The 5,603-nt window shown below is 33.3% G+C and overlaps 1 long non-coding RNA gene across 1 annotated transcript in view; it reads left to right on the plus strand.

Annotated features, from left to right (window-relative positions):
- The window catches only part of LOC127728679 (uncharacterized), a 185,259-nt gene that overhangs the window by 56,545 nt on the left and 123,111 nt on the right, over positions 1–5,603 (plus strand). The gene's annotated exons all lie outside the window — the stretch shown is intronic.

A 5,603-nucleotide genomic window follows, 5' to 3' on the forward strand; every position in this document is an offset into this window, starting at 1 on the left:
TTTCAGGCTAAAAAGTCATATAGACTGTGAGAAACATGATCTATATATATTATTTTTTGGCGAACAAAACTGGGCCCTGGAACGGCCACTCGGACAAGTACGCATTACTACCATTCCATACACAAAATATAGCAGCCCAATTGCTTGAAGTATCTGAGAAATAGACCAAACCAGAAAAGCAAAACAATGTCCAATGAACCATGAGAATGAGGTCAATGTCAGATAAACCTGCAGTTGGACATGTACACCTTACAATTACACCCCAGTTCTATTGTTATACTTCATAATTTCTATTTCTGAAACAAGTGTACGTTGAATAGATCTATTGATACGAATAACAATGGATTTTGACCACAGGGTGTGACGAGCGGGGTTTCTGGAAACCCCTGCTTCTACATCCCGAAAACACAGTCCATTGTTATTCATTACAATAGAAATTGATTATTTTTTAAATAGCATGAACATTATATAAATAACACATAGCTGAGAGGATGATAGAGCAGATTGTTACCCCGAGAAAACATTGTCAACTGAGGCGAAGCCAAGGTTGACAATGTCTTTTCGAGGGGTAACAATCTGCTCTATCACCCTCTCAGATATGTGTTATTTAATTTATTATACTGAACGTTCTGTTATTACTGTCGATTAAATTTCAAATTCAAAGTAATAAACTATGACGTCTTGTACATAACAACCATCCGTATTTAATAAAGCGCACGCTTGATCAAGCGTCTCCGTGAAGGGTAATAGAGTATTTGCCATAGGATAGAGTCGTATTTAATAAAGCGCACACTTGATAAGCGTCTCCGTGAATGATAATAGAGTATTTGCCATAGGATAGAGTCGTATTTAATAAAGCGCACACTTGATCAAGCGTGTCCATGAAGCGTAATAGAGTAAATTAACACCCTCGTATTAGCCAATCAAAATATGGCATTTTAACGTGAAGTATAATAAAAGAAATTACTAATAGTGTTCACTACAAGTTGTTTCAAGATATTAAAAAAACACATTTTAGGAAATTCCAATAGCGAAAAAAATATTAAGCATCTATTTTGAATATTTCTGAATCCAGACACACCTAAAAGAGGGGAGGGGGCTTCTTTTTTTTATATATAAAACCGTTACATAAAAAATATATTTATGATTACCTTCATTAAACTGATACAGGTAAGTACTTTGGGTTATAATATTGCCTTTATCTTTAGTCTATTCTACCAAATCCAACTCTTGACTCAAAAAGTCGTCCGTCTTATACCCGTCCATATTGACAACTGATTACAAGGAGCATGATGTATTTTTTTTTTGTAATAAGAATGCACGAAACGGTCAACCTTGAACTGCTGATCCATACTAGCACCAGGATTTAACGGGAATATGCTAAACAGCCGTCGGGGTTTCTTATCCAGACACACCTATCCCTCGGTGTATAACTATTACTTATCCCATACACCAAACATAGTTGTCCTATTGCTTATAGTGTCTGTATTACGAACTTGTCGAGGTAAACTTAACCTTGATCACTAATCCATGAAATGAGGTCGAGGTCAGGTGAACCCTGTCTGACTGGTATGTAGTCCTTGCAAGGAACCCATATACCAAATATAGTTGTCCTATTACTCAATTATTATTTCACATAACAAAAAAATAGTAGATTTTTTTTCAAACAGTCACTGAACCATGAACATTAGGTCAAGGACAATGGACATAAGACAAACGGAAACTTCGTAACATAAGGTATATGCATACAAGGTATGAAACATCCAGGTCCTCTACCTGTTTAAATATAAATATTTATGCAGTCACCAGATTGTAATCCCTTTGTCTCACATTTTGTGACTTTCTTTGAAGGCAAGACATTAACAAAAATTTAGTCCATTTATCAGTAAAATACGGAAAATTGAATAAATTAGTTTTTTTAATTTTGAATCAAACATTACATGTTAATCGACTAAATCATTAAAAAGCTTCTGCGCAAGTTTCATAAAACTCTATGAAGGTTTGACAGAGTTACTGATGTCTTAAAAACTTAACCCCACAACTTTCTCACTAAGGGAGCTACCATTTGATTTTTATGGGGGGGGGGGGGGGCTAGGATGAAATTTGAAAAAAATAGGCAGGACAAGAGTTTTGAGTAAAAAAAATAGGCAGGATGAAATTATTTGCAAAAAAAAAGAGTCAGGATGACAATTTATGTAAAGAAAAAGTCAGGATAAACTAAAAAAAAAAAAAGGCAGGACCGAATAGAAAGGGAAAATAAAAAGGCAGGACAAAATTTTTCATCCTAGCCCCCCATAAAAATCAAATGGTAGCTCCCTAAGGAATTTTGAAGACTAGTCCAGGGACATGTCACTTTTGTCCATGGTGAGTCGGTGTCTTCCTCGAATGCCAACATTTTATATGTTACCTATTCCTTGAACGCCAACAAAAATATTTCAATAGATGTTTTTATAATAACAATAGGTGTTTTTATAACTGATTAAATGTTTTTATAAGTATTTAACTGTTAAAAATAATTAGTGAACTTGATAAAATTGCAACATTTTATCACTTTTTGTTAAGAAAAAAAAGTAGATTTTGGGGTTAAAATTATTATGAATTTTAAAGAAATAAAGAAAGGAAAAGACCAAGCAACCGACATTCGTTTCTTCCAACTACTTAAAGATTACTGTCAACAACACCAACCGCAACTTCAACCAGTATCTGGCGGAAAACTCAAAGAGTGTGGCCTGCAAGTTCCATATTCGAACAACGAGGACATCTACAGACTGGTGAGAAGAGCAGCTGTTTTTCCAATGTTACCAACTGAGGAGGTGGAGGACGTCTGGTTTCAAGCTCTCCAAGACTTAGAGGATGTAGATACCGACATCAACACCGCAAGATTTACCGACTACGTGACCGAGTACTGGGTAGAAGGCAACCGTCATCTGTGTTGATCGAGCTGTTACAACGTCAGGAAGCTGCTTCCAGATGTCAAATGCTGCAGTACGCAGCCGTTGGTAAACGAATCAACAGAAAAAGAAAATACAGAGAAATTGAGACCAGACTCGGTAACCTGAAACAGCGACACGCCAACAGAGAAATGACAACTGTACAGTTGGCTGACTCAGCATCGTATCTTTTACACTTGTAATAGACTGTTAAATGTGAAAAGTGCTTGTATAAACTATTCAACAATTGTTATCAGATCACATATATAGTGCTTTTTGTCAATCTGCTAAATGTTTGCTTATGTTATATGTATTGTTTTCTGTGCGCTCTGTGTACAAATAAAAAATATATTATTCAAAATTGATTTTTTTCTTCTTTTTATGCTATGAAAAAAGTATGAAAATATCTTCCACAACTCTACAAAGTTTCAAGAAAATCCATAAAATAGGGTAACAAGAATTCCGATGAGTAACAAACACCTAAACAATATATTATGAATCACAACTGAACAAAATGAAACATAGTAATCTAACACGAGATACAAAGTTTCAAGATATTCCATCAAGTAATATGGGAGATATTACAGCACACACAACTATAGAAATATTGAAAAAAAAACCCATCAAAATCCAAAGAGGCTATTGCAGAATTTGTGCAAACTGGAATTCCTGACAATATGCACATGTTGACTTTGTGATGCAACACTTTTCAAAGTTTCATTTTAAGAGAATCCATTTTTTTCAAGCAGTAACAGCAAACAATGATTTTCAACAACTTGACAAACATGAACTAGATTTAGCTACCTGTATTTTACCTATCTGTTTAATTAGTATGATTGTTTTGATAAGCATGCACTTTTGTTGTGATAACCACTTGCACCTATTCCTCGAACGCCAACATAATTTTACAGGTAAATTGTCGGTAGATCAAAGGATGTTGGCATTCAAGGAATAAACCGGTGAGTCCAACAGTAAAAAAAGTAAAAATTTTAAAGATATTTTCAAAATTTTGCTCTGGATACAGTATTTTGATGAAAAAAAAGCTTAAATCCAAGGACAGATAGAAGAGCATAAAATGCAAGGACTATATGCTACCCAAAAATTTATTCATGGGCATGGAAACTATACTTTTTATACAATTACCGAACCATGACATATGGTAGACTAAACTTCAGAGCATAAAGGCATCTGAATACCAGATATTGTTAATCCAACTTCTCTAACTTCTTAAATATAAAGTCTAACATGCATTTAAATCGTATATGCATTGCAACCAAATTATCATCCTTAAGTCTTGACACTCAGCTTCATTTATGGAAGGTAAGACAAAATGTTAGTTATCTCTCTTTATTTCCCACTTAATTGTTTTATTGCTTACCAATTAGTTGTTGTGACAAAAACATGAAAGAAATCACTATTGAAACTTGTTGCTCAGTCTTTAGTTTTCTATGTTGTGTTTTGTGTACTGTTGTTTGTCTGTTTGTCTTTTTCTTTTTTTAGCAATGGCGTTGTCAGTTTATTTTCTACTTATGAGTTTGAATGTCCCTTTGGTATCTTTCGCCTCTCTTTTACTGACTTTTTATGTTGCCAAGGCTTCAGGTCAACTGGAAAGTTCAAAATAAATAAACATGTGGCATTTACCTGATCTTACAATTCACCCACTTTCTGTAATACTCACCACTTCATAATTCCTAAGTCATCTGTCATTATGTAATTAAGGGAGTTGATACAGTTTCATATTGTATTGTAATTTTTGTGTTTTTAAAATATGTTGTGGATAAAGATGAGATGTTTAAAAATCATAAAATCAAAAAAAGGTTGCAGTGCTTGATTTCATGAAGATTTTTAAAATTATATGCTAGCTATAAGACCAGGTTTAATCCACCATTTTCTACATAAGGAAATACCTGTACCAAGTCAGGAATATGACAGTTGATAAAGGACTTTCCGTTTTGATTATTCCTTAGAGTTTAATATTTTGTTATTTTACCTTTTAACTAGTATACTTATGATATATTTCCTTTATATCAAGCTCTATGCTCATTTTAACATGGGTAGGCATTATATTTGTCAATATTTTACACGGAGCATTAGCGAGGTGTACATATGGTCAAGTATAATGCCTATACCCATGTTAAAAAGACATAGAGCATGACATGAAGGAATTATTTCGATCCTAATAGGTCAAATACAGTATTTATATAAGTGGAAGCTTACGAAAATACCTTAGAATGTTTGCTGTTCCCATTTACTCTCCATGAAGTATGTACATTACATTTTCATATTTTAAATAAGTTTAAAAATTGGAAGCAGGGTAAATGTATGTTTTTTGGATATTAATATATAATGAAAATTTATGTAAGCAGCTAAACTGAATATATTTTATGAAAATAACGAGAATGAAAACAAGTAAGTTTGTGCGCATGTGTCAAACATATTTTGTGCTAATATTAGAGCACAGCTTTGTTTACAAAGCGTAATTAGGATGTCATTTCAGAATTGGCAATAAAAAAGACAAATTTGTTTTATTTAATGATAAAACTTTTGCTATGCTACTCATTTGATGGGTAATTATGTGCAATTATCATATGACAAATGTTAAGGCCTGAGATAAGATTATCATGATTATGTGACTAAGACGTCATCATAAACAAAACAGAAAACAATAGGTAA

The sequence above is a fragment of the Mytilus californianus genome, unplaced genomic scaffold (genome assembly GCF_021869535.1).
Source record: "Mytilus californianus isolate M0D057914Y unplaced genomic scaffold, xbMytCali1.0.p SCAF_2, whole genome shotgun sequence".
Taxonomy (NCBI): domain Eukaryota; kingdom Metazoa; phylum Mollusca; class Bivalvia; order Mytilida; family Mytilidae; genus Mytilus; species Mytilus californianus.